The 23,368-nt window shown below is 36.2% G+C and overlaps 1 non-coding gene across 1 annotated transcript; it reads right to left on the reverse strand.

The window, feature by feature from the left end:
* Window positions 1–17,259: 17,259 nt before the first annotated feature.
* On the reverse strand, window positions 17,260–17,343 carry TRNAQ-UUG. The gene has a single exon. It is a non-coding gene; the product is annotated as a tRNA-Gln (tRNA).
* Window positions 17,344–23,368: the final 6,025 nt, after the last annotated feature.

Raw genomic sequence — 23,368 nt, forward strand, 5'->3', positions numbered from 1 at the left:
TTTAGCTATTATGAATAGAACTGCTAGGAACATTCTTGTAGTGTCCTTATTTCTATATCTAGATATCTATAGATATCTATATCTATATATCTATATCTCTGTATCTCTAGATAAAGAGATATAGATGTAAGTCTGCTGGGTTTATACTGAAAGTAGAATTCCTAGGTTATAATTTCTATGTCTATTCAACTTTGATAGATACTGCCAAACAATTTTCCAGAATGTTTGTTACATTGCCTTTATTTTTTCTGTTTAAATGTTTAGAAAATGCTCTGTTCTAGAACTGGTTTGACCTTTTCAGGAAATAATTTGACCATACACCAAAAATTTTGTTATTGTAAGCTGTGTATCTGAGTAGGTTACAAAAGATTCTGACTACATAGGAAACTATTTTAGAAATTTAGTTCACACAAGATATAGTAAGGGAAATAAAAAAGTTAAGGAAAAGACAAATAATATGCAGTAATAATTATAATGGTTAAGTTTGTTTTGAGCAGCTACTGGCTTCCCACATGAAGGAAACAAAATGTTCCTACAGAAGAGAGATGCAGCTTCTTTTCCCCAAATGCCCCACCATGGGTGCCCTTGTGTCTCATTGGGCCAAATGCCTATCTCTGAATTGAGCCAAATGTCTAGCCATTCTGAAGGCTGGAATGAGGCCAAGTTACCAACTGGAGTAGCTATGTTATGTTTAACATGCTGTTTAGTGCCATATCCTCAGATCTCAATACAATATCTGGCATAGAGTAGGTGCTGAGTATATATTTGTCAAATGGATACATAAACAAATGATTAATAGAAGTAACTGCTAGGAAACATCTGATTGGGAAAGATGAGCCTGAAGATTTATGCTACTGACCTAATCACACCATAAAACTGTACTCTGTCTCTTTGTTCTTTAGTTACATGTGTGACCTGGAATCAGCTGGGTCATCCTGCCCTTCAGGCTTCAAATGAGTTGGCTCAAACCACCATCACCTATGTCCAGGGAAAGCCAATGTTTACACAAATCCCTCCTGAGAATCTTGGAAGAATTTCCACTTTTGTTCATCACTGATGGTTTCATACTCTCAAATCCTTTGCATTAGTTCATCTTGTGAATTATCTTGCCATATTCTGTATGCTCTCCTTTTCCTATACTGTGTGGTCTTGTACTGAACACCAACTCGATTCCTTCAAAATATCACCAATGCAGTACAGTATGTGCAGCAAAGTTTTAAGAAGGTTTAGAATAGTAGAGGAAGCTTATATCCTTGAACCACAGACAACTCCCAACTGACTAGTGGACTGTTTTGTTTTAAAATGTCTCTCAGACATACTATCACTAGGAATCTCACTAGTTACTCTTTCTCAGTAGATACTTTTCTCCATGAATTCCAAGCTTCTGACTAATTGCTCAGTCTTCCTTTCCTTGACCCGTCTTCTCTTCTTTCAAATGCCTGTTAACTTTATATGCAAAAAGTTTTAATTTTCTGGATTGATCTATTCTACAGCTCTCCATCTCCCACCTTCCATTCTTTCTAGCCTAGCATAGATCTGTTATACAATAGTCAGAACAATTAAATCTCCTGCTCCCACCCCCTCAATAGCATCCCTCATGCTTGAATTAAAACACAACTCCCTTGCCAGCACTACCAAGCCTTACATGCTCTGACCCCTCTTACCTCTCACACTTCATTGCCTTCTACTCTCCTTCTTACTATGTTCCACTGCCCCGGTTTGCTTGTTATTCCTTGAGGATGTTAAGTTCATTCTGCTCTAGGGCTGTTATCCTTGATGCTTCCTTCAGCTTAGATCTTTACAGTTCTGTAACTCATCCATCATCCAGGAATGAGTTGACTCAAACCACTGCTCAAATGCTACTTCCTCAAGAGGCCTTTGCTGAATTACCTATATAAAGTAGCAACCTCCTTCCCCCCATTTTCTCTAAAGCCCTTACCATTATTTGTAATCATTAAAAAAATTAATTTATTGTATGTATGTATATATATGTCTCCTCCAACTATGTGGATGTATGTATATATATGTCTCCTCCAACAATGTGCCATGAGGATAGAGAATTTCCTGCCTTGTTTACTTGTATATCTCAGGGCCTAAAAATGTACATCCAGGCATTCCATACATATTTGTTGAATAAAGGAATGAATGAGTAAAAGAATACCTTTATGTCACTTTCTCCTTACTGAACTTACAGTTGGACTTCAACTTGTAAATCTGAAGAGATCAATGATTTGGCTGACAATAATATGATTGGCTGACAACAACAAAAATAAAAAGAACAATGGTGGAGACATGCTTCTTGACTTCAGACTATATTACAAAGCTATAATAATCAAAATGGTATGGTATTGGCACAAAAACAGACACATAGCTCGATGGAACAGAATAAAGAGCCCAGAAATAAACCCATGCTTATATGGTCAATTAATTTAATAACAAAGGAGACAAGAATATACAATGATGAAAGGACAATCTCTTCAACAAATGGTGTCGGAAAAAACTAGACAGCCACGTGCAAAAGAATGAAACTAGACCACTGTCTTGCATCATACACAAAAATAAACTCAATATGGATTAAAGACTGGAACAGAAGACCTGTAACCATAAAACTTTAAGAGGAAAACATGGCAGTGGCCCCTTAACATCAACCTTGGCAAGGATTGTTTGGATTTGATGCAAAGAGCAAAAACAGCAAAACAAAAATAAACAAGTGGGACTACATCAAACTAAAAGGCTTCTGTACAGCACAGGAAACCATCAACAAAATGAAAAGACAACCTACTGAATGGGAAAAAAACATTTGCAAATCCTATATCTGATAAAGAGTTAGTATCTAAAATATATAAGAAACTCATACAATTCAATAGGAAAAAAATCTGATTAAAAAATGGGCAGAGGATCTTGAATAGATATTTTCCAAAGAAGACATACAGGTGGTCAACAGCAGGTACATAAAAAGGTCCTCAACATCACTAATCATCAGGGAAATGCAAATCAAAACCACACTGAGTTATCACCTCATACATCTTTAGAATGACTATTATCAAAAAGATAAGAAATAACAAGTGTTGGTGAGGATGTGGAGAAAAGGAAATACATGTGCATTTTGGTGGGAATGTAACCTGGTACAGCCACTATGAAATCAGTATGTAGTTTCCTAAAAAATTAAAAATAGAACTAGCATATGATCCAGTTATTCCAAGTCTGGGCATTTATTCAAAGGAAATGAAAACACTAAAGTATATGGAAGCAACCTAAGTGTCTATTGATAGATGGATTTTAAAATGTGATATTATATATATTTACAAAGGAATATTATCTAGCCATTAAAAAAAAGAAGAAGAAAATATTGCCCTTTGTGACAACATGCATGAACCCTAAGGGTATTATGATAAGGCAGAAAAGACAAATACCATGTAATCTCATTTATATATGGAATCTAAAAACAAAACAAACAAAACACCAAGTTCATAGACATAGAAAACAGATTAGTGTTTGCCAAAGGTAGGGGGTGGGAGGTGGGTGAAATGGGTTCAGTTATAAAATAAGTAAGTCATGGGGATGTAACATACAACATGGTGACTACAGTTAATAACGCTGTATTATATATTTGAAAGTTTCTAAGAGAGAAAATCTTAAAAATCCTTACCACAAGAAAAATAATTTGTAATTATGCAGAGTAATGGATGTTAACTAGACTTACTGTAGTGATCACTTTGCAATGTGTATAAATGTTGAATCATTGTATCATACACCTTAAACTTGTATAATGTCAATTATAATGTCAATTATATCTCAATTTAAAAGAAAAGGACTTTAGAGAATGTTACTAGCAGACCTGTTATAAAAAATGCTAAAGAAAGTTTTTCAGGCAAAATTTTTCAGGAAATTATGTCAGATGATAATTTGGATCTACACACACAAAAAATGAAGAGCTCTGCAAACAGTAAACATGAATAAGTAGAAAACATTTCTTCTTACTTTGGACTTTATTAACAGATATTTGGCTAACGCAAAAATGATAACAATGAATTTTCAAGTTTATAGTGCATTTGGCCCTTGAACAACATGGGTTTGAACTGCACAGGTCTACTTTTCTAGACTTTTTAGATGAACACAGGACAGTACTGTAAATGTATCTTCTTTATGATTTTCTTTTTTTTTTAAGTTTACATATTTACTTTGAGAAAGACAGAGAGAGAGAGAAAGCATGGGTGCAAGTGGGGGAGGGGCAGAGACAGAGGAAGAGAGAGAATCCCAAGCAGGCTCCACACTGTCAGCTCAGAGCCTGACACCAAGCTGCATCTCATGAACTGCAAGATCATGTCCTGAGCTGAGATCAAGAGTCGGACCCTTAACTGACAGAGCTACCCAGGTGCCCCTCTTTATGATTTTCTTAATGACATTTTCATTTTCTAGCTTACTTTATAGCAAGAATACAGTATATAATACATAGAGCATACAAACTATGTGTTGTTGATTATTTATACTATCAGTAAGGCTTCCAGTTGACAGTAGACTATTAGAAGTTAAGCTGAGGTGACCAAAAATTATACATGAAGTTTGGACTATGCCTCTAATCCCACATTGTTCAAGGGTCAACTATATATGTAAAAGTAAAATGTATGACAATAGCAACCTTCTGGTGGTTACTGATCCTAGGACTGACCACCACCCTCTCACAGGTCTTGTTAACCTTCCTGCCATTGCTCTGTGTAATGCAGTCTCTCCTCTGCACTACATGGACACCGGCATCCCTTTTAACAACAAAGGAGCTCCCTCAGTGGGTCTGATGTGGTGGATGCTGGCTCGGAAGTTCTGTGTATGCATGGCACGCACCACATTCCATGAACACCCATAGGAGGTCACCCTTAATCTCTACCTGTACAGAAATCCTGAAGAGATTAAAAGGAAGAGCTTGTCACTGCTTCAAAGGCCGTGACCAAGAAGGAATTTCAAGGTGAATGGACAGCTCCAGCTCCTAAGTTCACTGCTAATCAACCTGAAGTCTTGGACTGGTCTGAAGGCATTACAGGTGCCCTCTGGGTCTATTCAGCAGTTCCCTACTGAGGACTGGAGCACTTAGCCTGCCACTGAAGACTGGTCTGCAGCTCCCACTACTCAGGCCACTGAATTGATAGGAATAATCACTGAGTGGTCTTAAGCTGCTTTTCCACAAAGGCAAACAAAATGGAAACAAGGTTGATGGAAAATAAACAATTTCTAAAGAACAAAAGAAAGAAAGAAAGAAAGAAAGAAAGAAAGAAAGAAAGAAAGAAAGAAAAGAAAAGAAAAGAAAAAGAAAGATGGAATGGCTATATTAATATCCTAAAAATAGATTTTAGAGCAAAGAATAATACCAGGGATGAAGAAGGTAATTTCACAATGAGGGATAAATTTACCAAGAGGACATAACAATACTAAAGATATATGCACTTAAAAAGATGGCTTCAAAGTACTGAAAGAATATAATACATATGAAACAAAACTGATATAACTGAAGGAGAAATAAAAAAAATCCAAAATTATAGTTGGAGAGTTCAACAGCTCTCTTTCAATAGTTGAGAGAACAAGTAAACAGAAAATTAAAAAAATGTAAAAGATGTAACTACCAAAATTTTTACCTAATTGACATTTACAAAACACTCTACCCAACAACAGCAGAAAATTACATATTCTTTTCAAGTGCACAACACTTGAAAGTCACCAAGAAAGGATATATTCTGGGTCAGAAAATAAGTCTCATAATTTTAAATCAATTAAAATCATAAAAAGTGTGTTCTTTGACCACAATGATATTGTATTTAAAAGCAATAATAGACAGCTCTATGGAAAATCTACAAAGACTTGGAAATCAATCAAAACACTTCAAACAAACCATGGGTCAATGAAGAATTCAGAGATGAAATTGGAAAATATCCTGAAGTTAATAAAAACAAAAAATACAATATACCCAAGGTTGTGGGATGAACTAACACAGTGCTTGAAGGTTAATTTAAAGCATTAGCTACTTGCTTAGAAAAGAGTAAAGATTTCAAATAAATAATCTAAGTGTCTACATTAAAAAACTAGAAAAAGAGTAAATTAAACACCAAGTTAACAAAAGAAAAGAAAGATCAGACCAGATATCAATGATATATAAAACAGTAAAACAATACAGAAAATCAACAAAAACAAAACAAAAACTCATTCTTTGAAATTATTAATAAAATTGATAAAACTCTCACCCAGGTGTTGGTAAATTATGGCCAATGGATGAAGTCCAGTCTGTAACCTGATTTTGTATATCTGCAAGCTACAAATACTTTTTACATTAAAAAACATTTTTGTAATGTTTATTTGTTTTTGAGAGAGAGAGAGCAAGTGCACAAGCTGGGGAGGAACAGAGAGAGAGAGGGAGACAGAGAATCTGAAGTGGGCTTTGCGCTGACAGCAGAGTCCGATGTGGGGCTCAAACCCACAACCCGTGAGATCATGACCTGAGCCGAAGTCAGATGCTTAGCTGACTGAGCCACCCAGACGCCCCCGTTTCACATTTTAAAAAGATTTTTACATTTTAATAGGAGGAAGGGGTGGAGGGTGGCAATAAGAAGGAAGAAGAAGCCTAAAGTAGTTAATATATGACATTATAGAGAAAGAAGTTTGCCAGTCTCTAATCTAGCCAGACAGACACATTACTACAGTTCCTACTGACATTAAATAGATAACTGGAAATATTATTGTCTGCCAATAAATTCAGCAATTTAGAATTAGTATTATTTCTTCCTTAAATGCTTAGCAGAATTAACTATTGAAGCTGGATATAAAGTTCTCTTCATGGGAAGATTTTTTTTTTTTTAACTACACATTCAATGTCTTTCATACATACTCAGATTTTAAGTTTATTTGAAAATTTTTCAAAAGACACAAACTATTAAAGCTTACCCAAAAAACAAAAAGGAAGTAAATCATCTGAATATCTATTAAAGATACTGAATTTGTAGTTAAAAAAAATCTCCCCACAAGGAGAACTTTATGTCCAGCTTCAATAGTTAATTCTACTAAACATTTAAGGAAGAAATAATACTAATTCCATATAAACTCCTAGGAAATAGAAGAGGATAGAATTCCCTTTAACTCATTTATAAGGCCAGTACTGACCTGATCCAATACTAAAGATACTATAAGGAAAAAAAAATCACAGGATATTAAAATAAATGTACCAAGTCTAAGTGTTAGTCCTTTCAAGAATTCAAGGTTTGTTTAATGTTTGAGACTCAATTAGTGTGAATTTAGTGAATTAACAGACTACAATGAAGGATCAGTAGAGGAGGATATGGCAAGTTGCTCAGTGGGCATGAAGTTAGTTATACAAGATGAGTAAGTTTCAGAGATCTGCTATAGAGCATGGTACCTATTGTTAATAATAAGGTATGAAAAAATTTAAGAGAGTAGATCTCATGTTAACTGTTCTCACCACAAAATGAAGAGACACAAGAAAACTTTTGGAGGTAATGAATATGTTTATTACCTCGATTGTGATGATGGTAACACAAGTGTATACATATGTCCAAACTCATAAAATTGCATATATTAATTATGTGCAGTTTTCTGCATATCAACTATACATCAATAAAGCTGTTAAGAAAAAGGATATATTACATAGTCCTCTCAAGAGGCACATACACACAAAACTTGGGAAATTTAATACCCATTTTTGATTAAAAACTTTCAGTAATTTAGAAATAAAAGAAAACTCCCTTAACCTAATAAGGGATCTATATAAAAAAACATGCAGCTAATAGCGTAAGGATAGACATATATTGCTTCTATTGCATAGAGAGCCCATAAGGATATCCACACATACATCATCAATTGATTTTCATGATCTGAGATAAAACAATCAGGAAAGAGGAGTCTTTCCAATAAATGATGCTGGAAAACAATAGACATCCACATACAAAACAATGAACACATTCCATATTTTATGTCATCTATAAAACTTAATTATAAATGTATCATAAACCAATAAGCACTAATATTATAAAACTTCTGGGAGAAAATACAAAAGAAAATCATTGCCATCTTGAGTAAGTAAAAAATTTCTTAAATATGACACTGAAAGAATGAGCCATAAAAAAAATTTAAAAGCCTAAATTGCAAATTTAGACTTCTAAATTTAAGAAGTCAGACACGAAGCCTCTCTACTGTATGATTTCATTATAACAGCCTAGAAAAGGCAACATTTAGTGACAAAAGCAGATCAGTGTCTTACAGGAGCTGGGGCTGGGGGAAGAATAATGAGTGCAAACGGGAATGTTTTTGAGGTGATAAAGTTCTATAACCTGATTGCAATGATGATAACACAATTGTATACATTTGTCAAATGGGAGGTACAGGCTTCCAGGTATGGAATGAATAAGTCATGGGGATGAAGCACAACATAAGGAATATAGTCAATTGTATCATAATAGCGTGGTATGGTGACAGATGGTAGCTACACTGGTGAGCACAGCATAATGCACAGAGTTGTTGAATCGCTATGTTGTACACATGAAACTATTGTCACATTGTGTGTCAAATATATAGCAATTAAAGAAATGTAAGGCAAAAGTATTGAAATGTATACTTAAAAAAGATTAATTTTCTTGCATCTAAAATACAGACAATTCTTTTTAAAAAGATAATTCTAAGTAAGATACTTTAATAAAATAAGAATATAGAAAAGTATATTAGTATTTCTTGGATACCTCTAAAATTTTGTAAACCTTGAAAACTATAATCTGACCTCAGGTTCTACCTTTTGAGTTCCAAGTAAAGCCATTTGTTTTGTTTGCTTTGTTAGAATGAAATATGGAATTAAAGAAATATCATGGGGGAAGAGAAAACAATTAATGAGCCATTCACACAATGAACATCCATTTCATAGGAAAGAAAATAAGCTCAGACCATAAAAAAAGAAGGAAATCCAGCCATTTGCAACAAATGGATGGACCTTGAGGATGTTATGCTAAGTGAGATAAGTAAGACAAAGAAAGACAAGTACCATATGATCTCACATGTGGAATCTAAAGAAACCAAACTCATAGGAACAGAGATCAGATTAGTGGTTGCCAGAGTTGGGGAGTAGGATTGGTGAATGTGGTCAAAAGTACAAACTTCCAGTTATAAAATAAATAAGTCCTGGGGATGTGTAATGTGTAACATGGTGACTCTAGTTAACAATACTGTATTATATATTTGAAAGTTGCTGAGGGAGTAGATCTTAAAAGTTGTCATCATAGAAAAACAATTTTGTAACCATGTGAAGTGATGGGTATTAACTAAACTTACTGTGATCATTTTGCAATATATAAATATATCAAATAATTATGTTGCACACCTAGACCTTATACAATGCTATGTATGTCAATTATACCTCAATAAAACTGGAAGGGGAAAAAAAAGAAAACAGTCTCAGAGAATTTAAGCCACTTTTGTGGGAAAGCCAAACTGAAGGTAGCAGAGGTGATAATATGGCTCAGCCTAAGGTTTCTAGAACTGAGCTGGTGTTCTTTCTCTTCATCATGCTGTCTTCACATGACCAAGACGTCCAAAAAAGAAGATGAGGCAATAATAACGTTCAAAACTGAGTTTTCTTTATTTGAGGGCTTAGGTGGGGGGAATGAAATACTTTAAGGACACAAGCAATGTAGGACATTAAAATCAGACAGAATTGGAGTAAGACCTCTCGTCAGTAATTTACCCACAGACAACCTTCAGAGAGGTAAATCTCTCTAGAAGTCAGTTCCTCTCCTGAAATAACAATGTATTTCTTGCAAGGATATTATGATGCTTAGAGGTATGATATGTATAGCTTAGTGTACCGTCTTAACAAGTAGTTAAGTCTACTGTATAGTTTTGCACACTTAGTGAAATGGAAGTGTTCTCTGTTAAAATAAATTTAAGGAAGTTAGTTAAATAGTTTTCTTCACATCAACATTTCTTAGACCCTTCAATATACATTTTTAACCTCCAAGAAGGGAAACATGCATAAATTATTTCTTGTATTTTCTCATACTAAATCATGTTTCCACCCTACACGAATTTCAAGACTCTGCCTTTTAAAAAGGAACATGTCTTTCCTAATTTGTTGTCCAATGTTTTCTGGCCTGTTCCTCTTGAGCATTTAAACAAGTAAAGCATGGGCTTTATGGTCAAATTTCTGCCACATCACTTCCTAGCCACATAACCTGGACCCAGTATAATGCTCAGTTTCCTCATCTGTAAAATGAAGATAATAGCCTAACGTAAAGGGCCACTGTAGAGATTAAATGAGTTCGTAAATGTTAAGCATTTGGCACAGTGCCCAGCACATCATAAGTACTCAATAATTGTTAGTTATCACCCACCTTTGGTGTCTGGAGTTAGGAAGAAGGCTGCAGTTCAAAGTAGCCACAAAGAGAAATTGAACTGATTAGTGCTGCTCAAATAAGCAATGACTCTTCCCCTGAATACGTAGGTATCTGCTGGCTGACCGCACTCCACTTGTTGCATGCTCAGGGTGTGCCTGGACAGGAGACCCAGAACATTCACAACTACCTTAGGTATGAAGAAAAAATTTTATGCCTGCGGGGCTACCTGGCTACCTTCTAGCCAGGATGTGACCTCCATGATCTCTGTGATGACATGATATTATTGGATAGAGTTTGCTTTCTAGTTAACTGGAAGGAGTGCAGAGGAGGGCAACCAAGTTAATAAAAGGTTTGGAAATGAAACCCTATGAGAGCAGATGAAAAACCTGGGCATGTTCAGTCTAGAAAACAGGCAAATCAGCAGCATAGGTTCACCATGTCATGGAGAAGACAGATTCATTATTCTCGGCTATGGATGAGGTTACCACAGATGACATGGGGTTTAGATTTGCCCTGAAACATTTTGGAGAAAATTAATACACTTCACAATGAAGTATAAGACAATATAGGGGATGCCTAGGATGACTATTAAATTATTTTCAAGAGGAATGTGTTTAGGACCACAGTAATTGACCAACTGGTCTCTTGGAGTAAATCAAAGACAAAGAAACCAACCAAACAAGAATGGAAAAGATTGTCTAGATGTAGTAGGCAAGTTTCTTTGGTTGTAAACAACACTTCAACTGGCCAATTTTTTTGCAGAAGAGGATTTTAATAGGACATGAGTTTCTCAAAGTACTGAGTTTGAAAGAAGATAGCAATTGAGGCAGCTCTTAGAGGTCCAGACAGCAGGAATCAATGAACAATCTCCTCAGATGTCAGTAAATTCAAGATTCAAAGTCCCAAAGAAAATGTGGTTGGCTTAGTCCAGTGATATGTTCACCCTTTGCTTACACTAGAACAGAGACTTTGATTGACAATTATACCAAAAGACAGGTAAGAAAATTTGTTACCAAAAGAAGGTAAAATAAATGCTAGGTAGAAAAACAAAACAAAAAAAGCCTATTCCATTCTGTGAATTCATATGAAATGTTATAACTATCATTTATTGAGTACTTAATATAAAATGTGAGAACAATGAGTCTTAGAGGGGTTTTAAAAGGAACTCATGTAGGGTCACAGAGCTAATAATCAGTGGAGAAGAAACTCAAATTATAAATTAATACAACATGGTGCTTTCCTGTTCATCCTTCTCATAAGCTCTGTTATCACTGACACTCCTTAAAGCAACTTTAGCCCCAGTCACCAACAAAAAAGAGTCATTATGATCCTCTTTCATTCTAAGGCGTTATGATCCAACACAAGACTGAAAGCTCTTGTTCCTTATCATGTACCTGTCATTACCATACAGGCCCCAAATTTGGAGGACCTGGGAAGGGAAATCTGGGGGTCAATTCCCTTACAATTGGCAAGATTTGGATTTGAGGATTTTAGAATAAAGGATTATTGGAAACAACCCTTCCAGCATCAGAACTCTCCTTATCCTCCTCAGGATCTTGAAAAGTACCTTGAAGCACCACATCAAGCTATCACACATAGACCAATTATTTCAAAAGGAGTGGTATAGGGGCGCCTGGGTGGCGCAGTCGGTTAAGCGTCCGACTTCAGCCAGGTCACGATCTCGCGGTCCGTGAGTTCGAGCCCCGCGTCAGGCTCTGGGCTGATGGCTCAGAGCCTGGAGCCTGATTCCGATTCTGTGTCTCCCTCTTTCTCTGCCCCTCCCCCATTCATGCTCTGTCTCTCTCTGTCCCAAAAATAAATAAACGTTGAAAAAAAAAAATTAAAAAAAAAAAAAAAGGAGTGGTATAAAGCGAGGTTTCTCTCTATATTGTCCCATACAACCAGACTGTAACTCTCTGGTGGGTAGGAACCATGCTTCTTTATAGCCACTACAAACAGTGGGCATTTAATTATGTGGATAAAAACAAATATAGTGAAGATAGGATTATGATGACTTTGGCTTTACCAGTTTTAGAACTAGGTTAAACCTCCCACTTTTGTGGCCTATAATCTTAAAGGATCAGATTCTATGCAACCAAATCAGAGTTGTGAAAATTTAAAAAAAAATCATTATGTATGTGGAGTCAAGAAATATTACAGTGTTATTGAACTTCAGCATTAGAAAGATTGAAAAAAGGAAAAGCTGTCCAGTCCAGTTTAATGGTTAGATCATAGCCTTTGGAATTAACCAGATCTGGGCTCAAATCCCAGCTCATCTACACCTTTTGCAAATGACCTTCTAAACTTCAGTTCCTTTGTTAGCAAATACAAGGGCTATCAATTTTGTAGAGAAGATTAAATGAGATTATGTGTGTAGAGCCCTTAGCTTGGTCCTTCCCATCAGTAAGGCTGAGCAAATATTAGTCATTATTTCAATACATCCATACGTATCTTTTTACTCCTACTACAATTGTGTGCCTGGGGCCTGGAGTAGGGTGGGCTGGACTTGATTTGAAAGTTACTGAATAGTCTTAGAGGTTTTAGGCTAAAATTCTTATACATAATATCATAATTTCTGAAACGACTTCATAGCTGCTCTAGTTAATATGTTATATATGCTTATTGTTGTCACTGAAAATTATGTCTAATAATTTTTCACTTTTTATATCTGAGCAATTTTATTGCAATGTAATTCAATATGCTTTTATTCATTATCTTTTCTAGGCCAAGCACTCTAATAGGAGCTAGAAATAAACCTTTAAGTTGCTGTGAATCCAGAAGTAACAATATGCTGCAAACAGCATGAAAAAAATATATCAAATAATAGAAGAAAAGTTACCCTGTAACTAAATTATGCAGAGATTAATAAAATGAAAAAAAAAGACAACAGGTATGAAAAACAGTCCTAGAAAATTTTTTATATATTATGTTACAATATACACCAAATATATATAAGTTAAATTCCAGAAGAAAATACAGCAAATGGACAAAAAGCTAATATAAAAACCTGCAGAAGAACTTTAATCTGAACCACAGGAAGATTTAGAATTTAGAATTTTGGATTTAAAAAGTTTGTAAAGTATGTGGCAACATTAATGAAATGACAACTGGGTCAATATTTTCAATTTCAAAGGAAAAGAAAAATTCCACAAGCCTCACGTAGGTAAATAAAAACCAGTTTCTTAGGAAAGGAAAACTTTCCAGTTATCATTGTCTTTATCCCGATATCAATAAATCCCTAAATTTGTACTCATCCCTACTGTTTCTAAATTATAAAATCAATAGCAAGACTATTCTTGGGGATATAAGGATCAAGAAAGACAAGAAATCATTTATCCTTTCTGATATTTTTAATTGAAAATACATACTAGCTGACCTAGAGATTCATAAAAAGAACAAAGTCAAAAAATATTTAGTAAGCTTAATGTAAATGTCGAAAGTAAGCTTTGAAAGTATTAATAAATTATTCGATCATTATAAAAATCAGGCAGTAAGTCAACTGAGTAGGGAAAAAGAGGAAATCAAACAACGCTACATTTTTATTTTATGCAGGGACATTAATAGTTTTAAATAAAGAGTTTTTAAAAGATATAAAATATTAACACATGATGAGCTCGCATTCAAACCAAAGGAAAAAGGGATTACTCAACTTCTGGTTCAGACTACCAGCTAACTAGGGGCGCCTGGGTGGCTCAGTCTGTTAAGTGTCTGACTCTTGATTTTCACTCATGTCATGATCTCATGGTTGGGGAGATAGATCTCCTAAGTCCAGTTCTGCACAGACAGTGCAGAGCCTGCTTGGGATCTTCTCTCTCTCTCCCTCTTTCTCTGCCCCTCCCTTACTTGCATGCTCTTTCTCTCAAAAACAAACTTAAAAAAAAAAAAAAAAGACTACCAGGTAACTAAAGAGAGAAAATATAAAGTCAAGTTACCACAACATACAGCAACCAAAATGAATCTCAGATAGACTAAAGATTAAAATGCAAAAAATAAAATAATTATACTGGAATGAAATCTAAGTGGCTATATGGTCTTAGGAGAGAAAAACTTCAATGCGTTATATCAAAGACCAAAATATAAATGAAAAGGCTGATAAGTGTGATTATAAAAATCTTTTTTATTTTTTTTTGTACTTAAAAGAAACTCCATGTAAAAAATTGAAAGACAATAAACCAGGGGAAATTATTTGCAGAGTAAATGCCAGAGGTTAGCGCATTTAACATATAGAAATTTTATTAATAAATAAGAAAATGACAAATATCTCAATTAAAACACACACACATTCACAAAGGGTATACTTGAGCAATGGACAAAAAGAAATACAAACACTTAGTAAATATAGAAAAAAAATTCCAATCTGATAATATTTAAAAGCACAGTAAATAAAAGTATGTTGACCTGTGCAAAGTGAAAACAATAAATGAGGAAATTTTAATGGTGTTTATCTTAAAAACTCAGGACACAAAACAGATACTCAGCAAATATGTGCTGAATATTTTTCCCCCAACACCTTTTATTTCTCAAATTCTTCTCTGAAAATAAGTGTCAATTTGACACTGTGCAGGACATGAAGATCAAAATATTGCTTCATTATTTCATTCTACTATTAATGGTTGGTTGCTTCTCTTCTTTGCTTGGTTCTCTTAAAATGGAAAACCTATAATCACGTTGATACTTTAAAATATGATTCATTGCAACTCCATTGTAACTAAAACTGTACACCCTTAAAAGTCAATATAATTAGAAAATTAGTTTGTGGGTATAAGTTACACCTTTACAATTATGCCCTGACTTGACTGGTTTAGGACAACCCAAATTGTGTTATATGTCTGTGTGTTTTCCTTTTAAAAATTTCATTTGGTAAAGACAACTCAAAATGTTTTGCATATATTTTAATTCCCTTTTCAGGAAGAAGAGGGGGGGAAATGCCCATTCCAGACTCCACCCTGCCCCTGCAAGCCCCCAGGCCACGGTTGCAAAATTTGAAGAAATTTACCATCTTCACTTTGGATTAATCTCTAGCCAGATTAATTAATTCCTCCCTTGAAAGATCCCAGGAACTCCAGCCTAGCCTTGGTTCCCAGCCAATTGGAGGATACTGGGAAGGCAGGGTCAGAACCAAGATTAACCTAGTGAAACAGATATACTCTGATGTAGGCTCAGAAAAAAGTAGGCTCAGTTGTCCTTCGGATCACTTGAAAGTGACTAGGCTTCTCTAAAAATCCTATAAACCTAAGGCATCTGAATCTTGTGTATGCAAGACCCACTTATTTCTAGATTCAATACTCAGAGGATTGGATGAGATCATAATGCCTTTAGAAAGTGAAAGGAAGAGTTGAAGATTAGTAAATACGTTAGTTTTAGAATCAGCAGGAATGAAACGAGAAAACGTTCGAACAGACTCAGTGGGCAGCAAGTAAAAGTCTATTATAACAAACCTATGAATTTGACAAATAATTTCATGAAAGGGTAGTTTTATGATGATGGATATATTGCTGGAAATAATGTTCACAGAGAAACATTATTGGAGAAAAGGGAATCAATGTCAGGAATAAGTTGTAAATTAGGGGAAAAATAGTTGAAGGGAAAGAGAGATTTCAACTTCAGACAGCTCTCCCATTTTATTATTCCTAATGCCAGCCCCAGATCTTTCCTTTTCAGGCATGGGGGATGGAGGGAAGTGCAATGTTTTGTTTTGGTGGATTGTTTGAGATTTATTATTGTTGCTGTTGTTGTTGTTGTTTTTGTTGTTATTTATTATTATTATTATTATTCTTTCCTTGTGGGGATGGTTAGAGGTTAGAATGTTTGATGTGGGAAAAGGGAAAGAAAGTTGAAAAGTTCTTACTAGCTAATGGCAGGATGTCAGGTCTGTTAAGCTGTATGTTGCAATAAGTTTTTTAGCCTTTCTCCCCAGTGCCAACTGTCAACAATTAGTTAACTTTATTATACAGACTGGCAGGCGCATGGAGGGAGACTAATAAAAATATTTTTTGAGTTTACTATGGAGAAAACATTCCAATTACTTTCCGAAAAGTACTGTTATCATAGACCAATGTCTGTCAGGTCATATAAACAGCTTTACTCTAAAGAACGTTTTCTTCTAAAGGAATCTATTGTCATGGAACTTTATTTATCTGCAAAACCAGAGACTTATCAGTGAAGAATATAAGAATGTGAAGCTTGTGATGTGTTATCCAGAAGAAATAATTAAAAAGATGTCTTCAGGGGTGCCTGGGTGTCTCAATCAGTAGTGTCCGACTTTGGCTTAGGTCATGATCTCATGGTTAGTGAGTTCAAGCCTCCTGTAGGGCTCTGTGCTGACAGCTTGGAGCCTGGAGCCTGCTTTGAGTCCTGTGTCTCCCTCTCTCTGCCCCTTCCCCGCTCACACTCTGTCTCTCTCTCTTTCTCTCTCTTTTTCAAAAATAAACATTAAGAAGAAATTTTTTTAAAGATGTCTTCAAATGTATCTAAAAATAAGGTTAGTTTTAATAGAATAAAAGCAAATTGTACAAATCAATAATTTATAAGCATTTTTGTTTTTAATCACTTGAAACTATCTAAAGCTTGGAAGAAAAAAACAATTTTAAGACCTATGCTGATTTTATTAAATATTTATTCAGGCTTATAAAACATCTTTTGTATATAACACACACACACATACATCCAGTCTAATGGCTGTTCTTGAGGATTCAAGAATGTAAAAATTCCTATAAGTCATTTACCAAATAGTGGGATCAATATCAACTTCCTTTTTAAATTAGTTTTTAAATGTTTTATGTTATTTTTTGAGAGACAGAGACAGAGCACGAGCAGGAGAGGGGCACAGAGAGAGAGGGAGACACAGAACCCGAAGCAGCCTCCAGGCTCTGAGCGGTTAGCATAGAGCCTGAGGTGGGGCTCGAACCCACAAATGCAAGATCATGACCTGAGCCAAAGTCAGATGCTCAACCGATTGAGCCACCCAGGTGCCCCACAGTTATCAGTTTTCTGATTTCTTTTCAGTTGGGTCTATTTTTTGTTCTTTTCTTTTTTCAGTAGTGCTGCTACCTGCTGAGGGATCCAAGATAGCCATTTCAGTAATGGAAAAAGCCTAACAGTGACATATCAATTAATAAATCTCAGGAGAATTTCCTCATTGTGCCTCAGAGGTATATTCCTTTACTCTAATATAATAAACCAATTGTACTGGACCACATCTACCCATTGGCTTTACTCGGTGGTTATAATGCTTTGACACAATAATTTTTATTAATTTAACATGTTTTGATCTTTGAGGCACTAAGGCAATAAGGCAATGGCAACTGAACATAAATTCCAATAAAAACATCTTTTAGTAAAGAAATCAAAGATAACAGTGTACTTCAATAGATAACACTATTCCATCCATAGAAAGGAAGAATTTCTGTTTTCTGAGGGATTTTTGAGGCACATTTCTTGTGGGTTAGCCACTAGAGGGCATCATGATGCTATACACTTTAAAAATACTTTGACTATTGATTACTCTTGAATTGATTACTCTCAAAACACTGTCCGTGCTCACACTTCTCATTTAAATGGATAAAATGCAGTGGTAAAAAAACAAACTCATCTTTCCTCCATTAAATCTTACGAACATTTGACAGAACTGGAGAAGAACCAAAGCTCTATATTCCCAAATCCAGTGGATTACAACTGAAAGAATTCATCTGAGAAAAGAGTGGATGTGGCCGACAGAAAATGGAACACTTCACTAGGATTCTTGAAAGTAAGTAAAATTCTTAAAAATTCATTCCTTGTTTCACCATGTTTTCATGATAAGCATTATAAACCAAGAACCAACATTCAAATAATTGCTACTCTCGAGATAGCCATGCTCAAAGTTCAACTTGTATTTCTCATAAAATGTAACATGGTGACTGCTACTTCTTCATATAAGATCTTTGGATGTTAGCCAATAGTTCATCTTTAACCTTCCAATTTGAGAGAAATGGTTGAGTGTTGTTAGAAGTTGGGCTTGAATTCAGTTGATATCTGGCTTCTTTGATTTCTTTCACATAAGTTTCATGAAAACATTTGGCTAAAGATGGTCAGGCTACAGGCTACATTGCCTTTTTGTGATGATTGAATAGCCTTAACTTTAACAGGGACTGCAACAAATTACTTTACCTAATATTTCTCAAGAAACGTGAGCTAATGCTGCTTTAACTATGTTTTATTTGCTTATTTCTTTAATTAATAAGCTTTATTTTTTTAGAGGGGTTTGTGGTTCACAGCAAATTTGAGTAGAAAATACAGAGAGTTCTCATATTCCCTGTACAACCTCCCACACATGTACAACCTCTGCAACTAGCAACATCCTGTACCACAGTAGTACATTTGTTACAACTGATAAAACTACACTGACACATCATTACTGCCCAAAGTCCATAGTTTACATTACAGTTCACTTTTGGTGAAACAATGAGTTTGACAAATGTTTAATGGCATGTATCCACCATTGTAATATCACACAGAATATTTTCACTGCTCTAAAAATTTTTTTATGCTCTGCCTATTCATCCCTCCCCTCTCACTCCTAATCCCTAACCCTTGGCAACCACTGATCTTTTTACTGTCTTTAAAGTTTGCCTTTTCTAGGACATCACATATCTGGAATGATATAGTATGCAGCCTTTTCAGACTATTTTCTTTCACTTAAGTAATATGCATTTTAGTTTCCCCATGTCCTTTCATGGCTTCACAGCTCACTTCTTTTTAGTGCTGAATAACAGTCCATTCTATCCATTCACCTCCCAAAGAACAAAGTTGGTTGCTTCCAAATTTTGTCAATTATGAATAAAGTTGTTATAAGCATTTGTATGCAGATTTTTGTGCAGACATAAGTGTTCAATTCATTTGGGTATTTTGTTTTGCTTTTAGCCAATCTGAGCTCTTTGAGCCATGCTTCCTTACAGTAGCTAATGCTTGGCCATTTTGGTTCTGTTGACTCATAAAAAGCCACGTGGCATTAGAACTGGAAGAGAATTTGGTTGGCTAATCCAATCACTCATTCTCTACTTCAGAAAATTCAGGCACACATGGACTCATTGTTATTCTATTCTTTTTTAAAAGCCAAATATTCCTTGGTTCTGTTTTTTGTTTTGCCTTGAGATGTTTTAAAAATACGGCCACATTACTTTTTAAAAAGTTTTATTTATTTCTTGAGAGAGAGAGAGAGAGAGAGCGAGCATAAGAGCAAGGGAGGAGCAGAAGAGAGGGAGGGAGAGAATCCTGAGCAGGCTCTGCTCTACCAGCACAGAGCCTAACATGGGGCTCAAACTCCTGAACCACGAGATCATGACCTGAGCCAAAATCAAGAGTCAGCTGTTTAACTGACTGAGCCACCGAAGCACCCCAGCCACATTACTTTTTGAATGATTAGTAAATCTTAAAGATCTCTTGTCCCTTGGGTTCAGTCTCAGATTTTACCATTAGCTTTTTCAGAAAAAAATATAAACATAAAAAAAATACAGCAAATAACTTTTGAAATGCAAAGCTTGGAATGGGAATGGGCATGGGGAAGAAACACTACTTTAACAGTAAGCATTTCGGTTAAAAGGTAGGCCCAAGTTGATGACTCTTCTTCAATGCTGCTACAGACCATTCTCATCCTATTAACTGTTCAACTGGCCACCAGCCTCCCAGTCCCCAAACAACCCTCACAGCAGGGTACTGGCCTCCAATCTGGAAAATCAGACAGATTAGTGTAACTGGATGCTAAATGAGAACTCTCCTGTTATCTCCCTTTCAGCAGAGGTCCCAAAGCTGATAGTCCTAGGTGACAACTATGCCCACCTTCTTTTTTTTTTTTAATGTTTATTTATTATTTTGAAAGAGAGAGAGAGACAGTATGAGAAGGGGAGGGGCAGAGAGAGGGAGACACAGAATCTGAAGCAGGCTCTAGGCTCTGAGCCATCAGCACAGAGCCCGATGCAGGGTTTAAACTCCCAGACCACAAGATCATGACCTGAGCTGAAGTTGGATGCCTAACCGACCGAGCCACCCAGGTGCCTTTCACCTCAACAGAACTTGCCAAAGAAGTGGCTCTTACCTCAGCCTGATCAGAAAAGGGTTTCCTTGAAGGTCATTTTTGGAGGAGAGTATGGTGTGTCCCTAAATTCACGATGAACAAAGATCCACTTGTAGAGAGTGCGGGTCTTGTCAGGAAGGGATACTGACATTTTACCAATTCACACACCTCCTAGGTCAGAGAGATTCAGGAGAGAGCCTGGTTGGTTACACAGTTCTTGGGAAAACTTGGCCTGCATTTCCCGGAATATGGAGATAAGTATCCATTCTTACCTGGTAGAGTTTAAAAAATAGAAAAAGATTGTGTGGGTGCCCTGTCAGTTGGAAAAGCTGGGCTGGCATGGCAAGCAATCAGCCAGAGGGCCATCCCCTGCTCTAGGAATGGTAGTGTTGGATCTCCTCTGGGGAAGAGAGGAGTGGTCTCATCAAGAACCCACAAAAGCACCTGCATTAGTCAGCACAAGTGCTCACAAAATATTAGGAAGAACTGAAGGAGCAAGCCTCTCAGAATAATTTGTAGAATGATACAGAACTGACTAACTGGGGGAGCTAGCACTTCTGAGGTCACCACTCAAGCTAGAAGTAAAATCCTTGGGGCGCCTGGGTGGCGCAGTCGGTTAAGCGTCCGACTTCAGCCAGGTCACGATCTCGCGGTCCGGGAGTTCGAGCCCCGCGTCAGGCTCTGGGCTGATAGCTCAGAGCCTGGAGCCTATTTCCGATTCTGTGTCTCCCTCTCTCTCTGCCCCTCCCCCGTTCATGCTCTGTCTCTCTCTGTCCCAAAAATAAATAAACGTTGAAAAAAAAATTAAAAAAAAAAATCCTTATCTACTACTTTTCTACATGCAAGAATATGGAGATGGACATGGGAGCACTGCTGCAGGAAAGCTTCATGTTTCCACCATATTGACTTATTAGAAACCAGAGTCCAAAGCCTAAGATGATCCCCACATCATTCCTGACTTCCAAATTTGGTAAGTAAATCCAATGGATAGAAATCAAGGAACCTACCTGCAAAGGAGTCTGGAAAGTATAGTTTTTATGTGTCCAACCCCTCCTACTAGAAGCAATGTAGGAGGAAGTTGATGGGCCCACCCAGAGTACCCAAGACAGTACCCTATGAAAGAAATAACCCATAATTGGGCTCCTGACTCACAGAGAGCCTCATTGCCAGATTGCAACAGCAATGGCCAAGTAAGATATTTTTTTCTCTTTATCTCACCTCATGTTTTTCTCTCTCTTCTTTATCTTGGAGGAGTCAGAAGTAGAACCTAGCTGGGAGTAGGAGACAAGGTGAAGAAATAGTAAAGAGTCCATTTGTCTACTTACTTGCATTGCAGGTTTCTGAAACTGGGTTTGATGTGAGTGATGTGGAGAGGGAAAAGCTTTGAATTGGTATGAAATAAAAGCTTTAACATTAGATAAAGTCTAAATTTTTAATTGCTAAAACCATGACTGTTCATTAATATCAGAAGGTGGTGACCTTAGTAAGTTCACCAGCTAAGAGAGCATGGGCATTGACCAATCAGGATGCACACTAGCTATAAGTAACTGCTATAACTTTGTTAGGCACTCTTCAGGCTGAACTTTGGCACCGGGCTGAAAGTACCCTGAACTGGAGAGGGATCTTCCAAAGATACTGTTTCAGGGAAGGAAAGAAGGATACCTACAGAACAGACGGGAAAATTAGGTGTGAGGAAAATACAGTGCTGTTTCCTACTTGTATAATATCACGTTCAGCTAATTTGATCAGCTGGTTACAATAGATTTTTCCACTTGCTGGTCACTTTACTGCTCTATAATAGTCATTCATGGCTGGAGTTTAACAAAGAGGTACCAGATTTTCCTTCTTGATTGTGAGCATAAAGAGTTCGGTTAATGTATGTCCCCTGGGCTCATTTGCCATGTAGCTCATCCCTCTTTCTATCCTTCCAAATGAACAACCCATTCAACAGAAAGTCTGTCTGGGTATCTCAGACATTGCAGGTATCCAAGCACAGAGAGAATGTCATGATGTCTATCTCAATCCTAATATTGTCTCTTAGATACAAGAGCTGGAACTTGGCAGAGGTGAATGGTGAATGGTTGTAAGAACAGAATATAGAGATATCTGGGATTTCAATATGTGAAACTTTCACAGGACTCAGACACATTTTCCCAAAGGCAACAACTCATCCTTATATCCATTCTGTGAAGCCTGGCATTTTAATCTAGTGATCTCTCTGTAAAATATAACTAAGGACCATTCCTTCTGAAAACTGGGATTTTTGTTGTTGTTGTTGTTGTTAGTATGTAATGCAGTAAAACCTTGGTTTGTGAGCATAATTCATTCCAGAAACATGCTTGTAATCCAAAGCACTTGTATATCAGAGTGAATTTCAAGAACCTTTGGCTCAGTTGTGATCCTGTGACATTTAGTGTCATGTACTACTCATATTGCAAGACACTGCTCATTTATCAAGTTAAAATTTATTAGAAATATTTGCTCATCTTGCTGAACACTCACAAAACAAGTTACTTGCAATCCAAGGGTTTACTGGACATGTAATTTTTGAGTTAGCACCATGCACTAGCAGTATATGAAAAATCAATAAACTCTCAAAAGCCTCAGATTGATTAAACAAAGTAATTAAGTGTGCTTTAGAAGATGGCCAATTCCATTTGTCATTTTAAACCTTCACTGAATTAAGGGACATTATCTCAGGAAACATTAGATTTGGGGGTTCTCCCTGTGGCTGTGTTATTTCTATACTACCAGATCCTAGTGATTTTCATAGATAGTGGGTCACTTTGAAAAACCAGTGTATACTGTGGTATCATTGGTCCAAATTGATTCCATTCTCTGAATAAAGTGACGTATCTGCCATCTACATTGCAGGGATCCATGCACAGAGAGAATGTCATGATGACTAATGTCTAGCTGTTGCCGCTCTCCAGTTGCTGCTATT

Source organism: Lynx canadensis, chromosome B2 (genome assembly GCF_007474595.2).
Source record: "Lynx canadensis isolate LIC74 chromosome B2, mLynCan4.pri.v2, whole genome shotgun sequence".
Classification (NCBI taxonomy): Eukaryota; Metazoa; Chordata; class Mammalia; order Carnivora; family Felidae; genus Lynx; species Lynx canadensis.